Source organism: Argentina silus, assembly GCF_951799395.1.
Source record: "Argentina silus genome assembly, contig: scaffold_235, whole genome shotgun sequence".
Taxonomy (NCBI): Eukaryota; Metazoa; Chordata; class Actinopteri; order Argentiniformes; family Argentinidae; genus Argentina; species Argentina silus.
Window position 1 is genome coordinate 1 of NW_028152691.1, and position 12,500 is coordinate 12,500.

The following is a 12,500-nucleotide window of genomic DNA, read 5'->3' on the forward strand; positions in this document are numbered from 1 at the left end:
CCCTAACCCTAACCCTAACCCTAACCCTAACCCTAACCCTAACCCTAACCCTAACCCTAACCCTAACCCTAACCCTAACCCTAACCCTAACCCTAACCCTAACCCTAACCCTAACCCTAACCCTAACCCTAACCCTAACCCTAACCCTAACCCTAACCCTAACCCTAACCCTAACCCTAACCCTAACCCTAACCCTAACCCTAACCCTAACCCTAACCCTAACCCTAACCCTAACCCTAACCCTAACCCTAACCCTAACCCTAACCCTAACCCTAACCCTAACCCTAACCCTAACCCTAACCCTAACCCTAACCCTAACCCTAACCCTAACCCTAACCCTAACCCTAACCCTAACCTAACCCTAACCCTAACCCTAACCCTAACCCTAACCCTAACCCTAACCCTAACCCTAACCCTAACCCTAACCCTAACCCTAACCCTAACCCTAACCCTAACCCTAACCCTAACCCTAACCCTAACCCTAACCCTAACCCTAACCCTAACCCTAACCCTAACCCTAACCCTAACCCTAACCCTAACCCTAACCCTAACCCTAACCCTAACCCTAACCCTAACCCTAACCCTAACCCTAACCCTAACCCTAACCCTAACCCTAACCCTAACCCTAACCCTAACCCCTAACCCTAACCCTAACCCTAACCCTAACCCTAACCCTAACCCTAACCCTAACCCTAACCCTAACCCTAACCCTAACCCTAACCCTAACCCTAACCCTAACCCTAACCCTAACCCTACCCTAACCCTAACCCTAACCCTAACCCTAACCCTAACCCTAACCCTAACCCTAACCCTAACCCTAACCCTAACCCTAACCCTAACCCTAACCCTAACCCTAACCCTAACCTAACCCTAACCCTAACCCTAACCCTAACCCTAACCCTAACCCTAACCCTAACCCTAACCCTAACCCTAACCCTAACCCTAACCCTAACCCTAACCCTAACCCTAACCCTAACCCTAACCCTAACCCTAACCTAACCCTAACCCTAACCCTAACCCTAACCCTAACCCTAACCCTAACCTAACCCTAACCCTAACCCTAACCCTAACCCTAACCCTAACCCTAACCCTAACCCTAACCCTAACCCTAACCCTAACCCTAACCCTAACCCTAACCCTAACCCTAACCCTAACCCTAACCCTAACCCTAACCCTAACCCTAACCCTAACCCTAACCCTAACCCTAACCCTAACCCTAACCCTAACCCTAACCCTAACCCTAACCCTAACCCTAACCCTAACCCTAACCCTAACCCTAACCCTAACCCTAACCCTAACCCTAACCCTAACCCTAACCCTAACCCTAACCCTAACCCTAACCCTAACCCTAACCCTAACCCTAACCCTAACCCTAACCCTAACCCTAACCCTAACCCTAACCTAACCCTAACCCTAACCCTAACCCTAACCCTAACCCTAACCCTAACCCTAACCCTAACCCTAACCCTAACCCTAACCTAACCCTAACCCTAACCCTAACCCTAACCCTAACCCTAACCCTAACCCTAACCCTAACCCTAACCCTAACCCTAACCCTAACCCTAACCCTAACCCTAACCTAACCCTAACCCTAACCCTAACCCTAACCCTAACCCTAACCCTAACCTAACCCTAACCCTAACCCTAACCCTAACCCTAACCCTAACCCTAACCCTAACCCTAACCCTAACCCTAACCCTAACCCTAACCCTAACCCTAACCCTAACCCTAACCCTAACCCTAACCCTAACCCTAACCCTAACCCTAACCCTAACCCTAACCCTAACCCTAACCCTAACCCTAACCCTAACCCTAACCCTAACCCTAACCCTAACCCTAACCCTAACCCTAACCCTAACCCTAACCCTAACCCTAACCCTAACCCTAACCCTAACCCTAACCCTAACCCTAACCCTAACCCTAACCCTAACCCTAACCCTAACCCTAACCCTAACCCTAACCCTAACCCTAACCCTAACCCTAACCTACCCTAACCCTAACCCTAACCCTAACCCTAACCCTAACCTAACCCTAACCCTAACCCTAACCCTAACCCTAACCCTAACCCTAACCCTAACCCTAACCCTAACCCTAACCCTAACCCTAACCCTAACCCTAACCCTAACCTACCCTAACCCTAACCCTAACCCTAACCCTAACCCTAACCCTAACCCTAACCCTAACCCTAACCCTAACCCTAACCCTAACCCTAACCCTAACCCTAACCCTAACCCTAACCCTAACCCTAACCCTAACCCTAACCCTAACCCTAACCCTAACCCTAACCCTAACCTAACCCTAACCCTACCCTAACCCTAACCCTAACCCTAACCCTAACCCTAACCCTAACCCTAACCCTAACCCTAACCCTAACCCTAACCCTAACCCTAACCCTAACCCTAACCCTAACCCTAACCCTAACCCTAACCCTAACCCTAACCCTAACCCTAACCCTAACCCTAACCCTAACCCTAACCCTAACCCAAACCCTAACCCTAACCCTAACCCTAACCCTAACCCTAACCCTAACCCTAACCCTAACCCTAACCCTAACCCTAACCCTAACCCTAACCCTAACCCTAACCCTAACCCTAACCCTAACCCTAACCCTAACCTAACCCTAACCCTAACCCTAACCCTAACCCTAACCCTAACCCTAACCCTAACCCTAACCCTAACCCTAACCCTAACCCTAACCCTAACCCTAACCCTAACCCTAACCTAACCCTAACCCTAACCCTAACCCTAACCCTAACCCTAACCCTAACCCTAACCCTAACCCTAACCCTAACCCTAACCCTAACCCTAACCCTAACCCTAACCCTAACCCTAACCCTAACCCTAACCCTAACCCTAACCCTAACCCTAACCCTAACCCTAACCCTAACCTAACCCTAACCCCTAACCCTAACCCTAACCCTAACCCTAACCCTAACCCTAACCCTAACCCTAACCCTAACCCTAACCCTAACCCTAACCCTAACCCTAACCCTAACCCTAACCCTAACCCTAACCCTAACCCTAACCCTAACCCTAACCCTAACCCTAACCCTAACCCTAACCCTAACCCTAACCCTAACCCTAACCCTAACCCTAACCCTAACCCTAACCCTAACCCTAACCCTAACCCTAACCCTAACCCTAACCTAACCCTAACCCTAACCCTAACCCTAACCCTAACCCTAACCCTAACCCTAACCCTAACCCTAACCCTACCCTAACCCTAACCCTAACCCTAACCCTAACCCTAACCCTAACCCTAACCCTAACCCTAACCCTAACCCTAACCCTAACCCTAACCCTAACCCTAACCCTAACCCTAACCCTAACCTACCCTAACCCTAACCCTAACCCTAACCCTAACCCTAACCCTAACCCTAACCCTAACCCTAACCCTAACCCTAACCCTAACCCTAACCCTAACCCTAACCCTAACCCTAACCCTAACCCTAACCCTAACCCTAACCCTAACCCTAACCCTAACCCTAACCCTAACCCTAACCCTAACCCTAACCCTAACCCTAACCCTAACCCTAACCCTAACCCTAACCCTAACCCTAACCCTAACCCTAACCCTAACCCTAACCCTAACCCTAACCCTAACCCTAACCCTAACCCTAACCCTAACCCTAACCCTAACCCTAACCCTAACCCTAACCCTAACCCTAACCCTAACCCTAACCCTAACCCTAACCCTAACCCTAACCCTAACCCTAACCCTAACCCTAACCCTAACCCTAACCCTAACCTAACCCTAACCCTAACCCTAACCCTAACCCTAACCCTAACCCTAACCCTAACCCTAACCCTAACCCTAACCCTAACCCTAACCCTAACCCTAACCCTAACCCTAACCCTAACCCTAACCCTAACCCTAACCCTAACCCTAACCCTAACCCTAACCCTAACCCTAACCCTAACCCTAACCCTAACCCTAACCCTAACCCTAACCCTAACCCTAACCCTAACCCTAACCCTAACCCTAACCCTAACCCTAACCCTAACCCTAACCCTAACCCTAACCCTAACCCTAACCCTAACCCTAACCCTAACCTAACCCTAACCCTAACCCTAACCCTAACCCTAACCCTAACCCTAACCCTAACCCTAACCCTAACCCTAACCCTAACCCTAACCCTAACCCTAACCCTAACCCTAACCCTAACCCTAACCCTAACCCTAACCCTAACCCTAACCCTAACCCTAACCCTAACCCTAACCCTAACCCTAACCCTAACCCTAACCCTAACCCTAACCCTAACCCTAACCCTAACCCTAACCCTAACCCTAACCCTAACCCTAACCCTAACCCTAACCCTAACCCTAACCCTAACCCTAACCCTAACCCTAACCCTAACCCTAACCCTAACCCTAACCCTAACCCTAACCCTAACCCTAACCCTAACCCTAACCCTAACCCAACCCTAACCCTAACCCTAACCCTAACCCTAACCCTAACCCTAACCCTAACCCTAACCCTAACCCTAACCCCTAACCCTAACCCTAACCCTAACCCTAACCCTAACCCTAACCCTAACCCTAACCCTAACCCTAACCCTAACCCTAACCCTAACCCTAACCCTAACCCTAACCCTAACCCTAACCCTAACCCTAACCCTAACCCTAACCCTAACCCTAACCCTAACCCTAACCCTAACCCTAACCCTAACCCTAACCCTAACCCTAACCCTAACCCTAACCCTAACCCTAACCCTAACCCTAACCCTAACCCTAACCCTAACCCTAACCCTAACCCTAACCCTAACCCTAACCCTAACCCTAACCCTAACCCTAACCCTAACCTACCCTAACCCTAACCCTAACCCTAACCCTAACCTACCCTAACCCTAACCCTAACCCTAACCCTAACCCTAACCCTAACCCTAACCCTAACCCTAACCCTAACCCTAACCCTAACCCTAACCCTAACCCTAACCTAACCCTAACCCTAACCCTAACCCTAACCCTAACCCTAACCCTAACCCTAACCCTAACCCTAACCCTAACCCTAACCCTAACCCTAACCCTAACCCTAACCCTAACCCTAACCCTAACCCTAACCCTAACCTAACCCTAACCTAACCCTAACCCTAACCCTAACCCTAACCCTAACCCTAACCCTAACCCTAACCCTAACCCTAACCCTAACCCTAACCCTAACCCTAACCCTAACCCTAACCCTAACCCTAACCCTAACCCTAACCCTAACCCTAACCCTAACCCTAACCCTAACCCTAACCCTAACCCTAACCCTAACCCTAACCCTAACCCTAACCCTAACCCTAACCCTAACCCTAACCCTAACCCTAACCCTAACCCTAACCCTAACCCTAACCCTAACCCTAACCCTAACCCTAACCCTAACCCTAACCCTAACCCTAACCCTAACCCTAACCCTAACCCTAACCCTAACCCTAACCCTAACCCTAACCCTAACCCTAACCCTAACCCTAACCCTAACCCTAACCCTAACCCTAACCCTAACCCTAACCCTAACCCTAACCCTAACCCTAACCCTAACCCTAACCCTAACCCTAACCCTAACCCTAACCCTAACCCTAACCCTAACCCTAACCCTAACCCTAACCCTAACCCTAACCCTAACCCTAACCCTAACCCTAACCCTAACCCTAACCCTAACCCTAACCCTAACCCTAACCCTAACCCTAACCCTAACCCTAACCCTAACCCTAACCCTAACCCTAACCCTAACCCTAACCCTAACCCTAACCCTAACCCTAACCCTAACCCTAACCCTAACCCTAACCCTAACCCTAACCCTAACCCTAACCCTAACCCTAACCCTAACCCTAACCCTAACCCTAACCCTAACCCTAACCCTAACCCTAACCCTAACCCTAACCCTAACCCTAACCCTAACCCTAACCCTAACCCTAACCCTAACCCTAACCCTAACCCTAACCCTAACCCTAACCCTAACCCTAACCCTAACCCTAACCCTAACCCTAACCCTAACCCTAACCCTAACCCTAACCCTAACCCTAACCCTAACCCTAACCCTAACCCTAACCCTAACCCTAACCCTAACCCTAACCCTAACCCTAACCCTAACCCTAACCCTAACCCTAACCCTAACCCTAACCCTAACCCTAACCCTAACCCTAACCCTAACCCTAACCCTAACCCTAACCCTAACCCTAACCCTAACCCTAACCCTAACCCTAACCCTAACCCTAACCCTAACCCTAACCCTAACCCTAACCCTAACCCTAACCCTAACCCTAACCCTAACCCTAACCCTAACCCTAACCCTAACCCTAACCCTAACCCTAACCCTAACCCTAACCCTAACCCTAACCCTAACCCTAACCCTAACCCTAACCCTAACCCTAACCCTAACCCTAACCCTAACCCTAACCCTAACCCTAACCCTAACCCTAACCCTAACCCTAACCCTAACCCTAACCCTAACCCTAACCCTAACCCTAACCCTAACCCTAACCCTAACCCTAACCCTAACCCTAACCCTAACCCTAACCCTAACCCTAACCCTAACCCTAACCCTAACCCTAACCCTAACCCTAACCCTAACCCTAACCCTAACCCTAACCCTAACCCTAACCCTAACCCTAACCCTAACCCTAACCCTAACCCTAACCCTAACCCTAACCCTAACCCTAACCCTAACCCTAACCCTAACCCTAACCCTAACCCTAACCCTAACCCTAACCCTAACCCTAACCCTAACCCTAACCCTAACCCTAACCCTAACCCTAACCCTAACCCTAACCCTAACCCTAACCCTAACCCTAACCCTAACCCTAACCCTAACCCTAACCCTAACCCTAACCCTAACCCTAACCCTAACCCTAACCCTAACCCTAACCCTAACCCTAACCCTAACCCTAACCCTAACCCTAACCCTAACCCTAACCCTAACCCTAACCCTAACCCTAACCCTAACCCTAACCCTAACCCTAACCCTAACCCTAACCCTAACCCTAACCCTAACCCTAACCCTAACCCTAACCCTAACCCTAACCCTAACCCTAACCCTAACCCTAACCCTAACCCTAACCCTAACCCTAACCCTAACCCTAACCCTAACCCTAACCCTAACCCTAACCCTAACCCTAACCCTAACCCTAACCCTAACCCTAACCCTAACCCTAACCCTAACCCTAACCCTAACCCTAACCCTAACCCTAACCCTAACCCTAACCCTAACCCTAACCCTAACCCTAACCCTAACCCTAACCCTAACCCTAACCCTAACCCTAACCCTAACCCTAACCCTAACCCTAACCCTAACCCTAACCCTAACCCTAACCCTAACCCTAACCCTAACCCTAACCCTAACCCTAACCCTAACCCTAACCCTAACCCTAACCCTAACCCTAACCCTAACCCTAACCCTAACCCTAACCCTAACCCTAACCCTAACCCTAACCCTAACCCTAACCCTAACCCTAACCCTAACCCTAACCCTAACCCTAACCCTAACCCTAACCCTAACCCTAACCCTAACCCTAACCCTAACCCTAACCCTAACCCTAACCCTAACCCTAACCCTAACCCTAACCCTAACCCTAACCCTAACCCTAACCCTAACCCTAACCCTAACCCTAACCCTAACCCTAACCCTAACCCTAACCCTAACCCTAACCCTAACCCTAACCCTAACCCTAACCCTAACCCTAACCCTAACCCTAACCCTAACCCTAACCCTAACCCTAACCCTAACCCTAACCCTAACCCTAACCCTAACCCTAACCCTAACCCTAACCCTAACCCTAACCCTAACCCTAACCCTAACCCTAACCCTAACCCTAACCCTAACCCTAACCCTAACCCTAACCCTAACCCTAACCCTAACCCTAACCCTAACCCTAACCCTAACCCTAACCCTAACCCTAACCCTAACCCTAACCCTAACCCTAACCCTAACCCTAACCCTAACCCTAACCCTAACCCTAACCCTAACCCTAACCCTAACCCTAACCCTAACCCTAACCCTAACCCTAACCCTAACCCTAACCCTAACCCTAACCCTAACCCTAACCCTAACCCTAACCCTAACCCTAACCCTAACCCTAACCCTAACCCTAACCCTAACCCTAACCCTAACCCTAACCCTAACCCTAACCCTAACCCTAACCCTAACCCTAACCCTAACCCTAACCCTAACCCTAACCCTAACCCTAACCCTAACCCTAACCCTAACCCTAACCCTAACCCTAACCCTAACCCTAACCCTAACCCTAACCCTAACCCTAACCCTAACCCTAACCCTAACCCTAACCCTAACCCTAACCCTAACCCTAACCCTAACCCTAACCCTAACCCTAACCCTAACCCTAACCCTAACCCTAACCCTAACCCTAACCCTAACCCTAACCCTAACCCTAACCCTAACCCTAACCCTAACCCTAACCCTAACCCTAACCCTAACCCTAACCCTAACCCTAACCCTAACCCTAACCCTAACCCTAACCCTAACCCTAACCCTAACCCTAACCCTAACCCTAACCCTAACCCTAACCCTAACCCTAACCCTAACCCTAACCCTAACCCTAACCCTAACCCTAACCCTAACCCTAACCCTAACCCTAACCCTAACCCTAACCCTAACCCTAACCCTAACCCTAACCCTAACCCTAACCCTAACCCTAACCCTAACCCTAACCCTAACCCTAACCCTAACCCTAACCCTAACCCTAACCCTAACCCTAACCCTAACCCTAACCCTAACCCTAACCCTAACCCTAACCCTAACCCTAACCCTAACCCTAACCCTAACCCTAACCCTAACCCTAACCCTAACCCTAACCCTAACCCTAACCCTAACCCTAACCCTAACCCTAACCCTAACCCTAACCCTAACCCTAACCCTAACCCTAACCCTAACCCTAACCCTAACCCTAACCCTAACCCTAACCCTAACCCTAACCCTAACCCTAACCCTAACCCTAACCCTAACCCTAACCCTAACCCTAACCCTAACCCTAACCCTAACCCTAACCCTAACCCTAACCCTAACCCTAACCCTAACCCTAACCCTAACCCTAACCCTAACCCTAACCCTAACCCTAACCCTAACCCTAACCCTAACCCTAACCCTAACCCTAACCCTAACCCTAACCCTAACCCTAACCCTAACCCTAACCCTAACCCTAACCCTAACCCTAACCCTAACCCTAACCCTAACCCTAACCCTAACCCTAACCCTAACCCTAACCCTAACCCTAACCCTAACCCTAACCCTAACCCTAACCCTAACCCTAACCCTAACCCTAACCCTAACCCTAACCCTAACCCTAACCCTAACCCTAACCCTAACCCTAACCCTAACCCTAACCCTAACCCTAACCCTAACCCTAACCCTAACCCTAACCCTAACCCTAACCCTAACCCTAACCCTAACCCTAACCCTAACCCTAACCCTAACCCTAACCCTAACCCTAACCCTAACCCTAACCCTAACCCTAACCCTAACCCTAACCCTAACCCTAACCCTAACCCTAACCCTAACCCTAACCCTAACCCTAACCCTAACCCTAACCCTAACCCTAACCCTAACCCTAACCCTAACCCTAACCCTAACCCTAACCCTAACCCTAACCCTAACCCTAACCCTAACCCTAACCCTAACCCTAACCCTAACCCTAACCCTAACCCTAACCCTAACCCTAACCCTAACCCTAACCCTAACCCTAACCCTAACCCTAACCCTAACCCTAACCCTAACCCTAACCCTAACCCTAACCCTAACCCTAACCCTAACCCTAACCCTAACCCTAACCCTAACCCTAACCCTAACCCTAACCCTAACCCTAACCCTAACCCTAACCCTAACCCTAACCCTAACCCTAACCCTAACCCTAACCCTAACCCTAACCCTAACCCTAACCCTAACCCTAACCCTAACCCTAACCCTAACCCTAACCCTAACCCTAACCCTAACCCTAACCCTAACCCTAACCCTAACCCTAACCCTAACCCTAACCCTAACCCTAACCCTAACCCTAACCCTAACCCTAACCCTAACCCTAACCCTAACCCTAACCCTAACCCTAACCCTAACCCTAACCCTAACCCTAACCCTAACCCTAACCCTAACCCTAACCCTAACCCTAACCCTAACCCTAACCCTAACCCTAACCCTAACCCTAACCCTAACCCTAACCCTAACCCTAACCCTAACCCTAACCCTAACCCTAACCCTAACCCTAACCCTAACCCTAACCCTAACCCTAACCCTAACCCTAACCCTAACCCTAACCCTAACCCTAACCCTAACCCTAACCCTAACCCTAACCCTAACCCTAACCCTAACCCTAACCCTAACCCTAACCCTAACCCTAACCCTAACCCTAACCCTAACCCTAACCCTAACCCTAACCCTAACCCTAACCCTAACCCTAACCCTAACCCTAACCCTAACCCTAACCCTAACCCTAACCCTAACCCTAACCCTAACCCTAACCCTAACCCTAACCCTAACCCTAACCCTAACCCTAACCCTAACCCTAACCCTAACCCTAACCCTAACCCTAACCCTAACCCTAACCCTAACCCTAACCCTAACCCTAACCCTAACCCTAACCCTAACCCTAACCCTAACCCTAACCCTAACCCTAACCCTAACCCTAACCCTAACCCTAACCCTAACCCTAACCCTAACCCTAACCCTAACCCTAACCCTAACCCTAACCCTAACCCTAACCCTAACCCTAACCCTAACCCTAACCCTAACCCTAACCCTAACCCTAACCCTAACCCTAACCCTAACCCTAACCCTAACCCTAACCCTAACCCTAACCCTAACCCTAACCCTAACCCTAACCCTAACCCTAACCCTAACCCTAACCCTAACCCTAACCCTAACCCTAACCCTAACCCTAACCCTAACCCTAACCCTAACCCTAACCCTAACCCTAACCCTAACCCTAACCCTAACCCTAACCCTAACCCTAACCCTAACCCTAACCCTAACCCTAACCCTAACCCTAACCCTAACCCTAACCCTAACCCTAACCCTAACCCTAACCCTAACCCTAACCCTAACCCTAACCCTAACCCTAACCCTAACCCTAACCCTAACCCTAACCCTAACCCTAACCCTAACCCTAACCCTAACCCTAACCCTAACCCTAACCCTAACCCTAACCCTAACCCTAACCCTAACCCTAACCCTAACCCTAACCCTAACCCTAACCCTAACCCTAACCCTAACCCTAACCCTAACCCTAACCCTAACCCTAACCCTAACCCTAACCCTAACCCTAACCCTAACCCTAACCCTAACCCTAACCCTAACCCTAACCCTAACCCTAACCCTAACCCTAACCCTAACCCTAACCCTAACCCTAACCCTAACCCTAACCCTAACCCTAACCCTAACCCTAACCCTAACCCTAACCCTAACCCTAACCCTAACCCTAACCCTAACCCTAACCCTAACCCTAACCCTAACCCTAACCCTAACCCTAACCCTAACCCTAACCCTAACCCTAACCCTAACCCTAACCCTAACCCTAACCCTAACCCTAACCCTAACCCTAACCCTAACCCTAACCCTAACCCTAACCCTAACCCTAACCCTAACCCTAACCCTAACCCTAACCCTAACCCTAACCCTAACCCTAACCCTAACCCTAACCCTAACCCTAACCCTAACCCTAACCCTAACCCTAACCCTAACCCTAACCCTAACCCTAACCCTAACCCTAACCCTAACCCTAACCCTAACCCTAACCCTAACCCTAACCCTAACCCTAACCCTAACCCTAACCCTAACCCTAACCCTAACCCTAACCCTAACCCTAACCCTAACCCTAACCCTAACCCTAACCCTAACCCTAACCCTAACCCTAACCCTAACCCTAACCCTAACCCTAACCCTAACCCTAACCCTAACCCTAACCCTAACCCTAACCCTAACCCTAACCCTAACCCTAACCCTAACCCTAACCCTAACCCTAACCCTAACCCTAACCCTAACCCTAACCCTAACCCTAACCCTAACCCTAACCCTAACCCTAACCCTAACCCTAACCCTAACCCTAACCCTAACCCTAACCCTAACCCTAACCCTAACCCTAACCCTAACCCTAACCCTAACCCTAACCCTAACCCTAACCCTAACCCTAACCCTAACCCTAACCCTAACCCTAACCCTAACCCTAACCCTAACCCTAACCCTAACCCTAACCCTAACCCTAACCCTAACCCTAACCCTAACCCTAACCCTAACCCTAACCCTAACCCTAACCCTAACCCTAACCCTAACCCTAACCCTAACCCTAACCCTAACCCTAACCCTAACCCTAACCCTAACCCTAACCCTAACCCTAACCCTAACCCTAACCCTAACCCTAACCCTAACCCTAACCCTAACCCTAACCCTAACCCTAACCCTAACCCTAACCCTAACCCTAACCCTAACCCTAACCCTAACCCTAACCCTAACCCTAACCCTAACCCTAACCCTAACCCTAACCCTAACCCTAACCCTAACCCTAACCCTAACCCTAAAC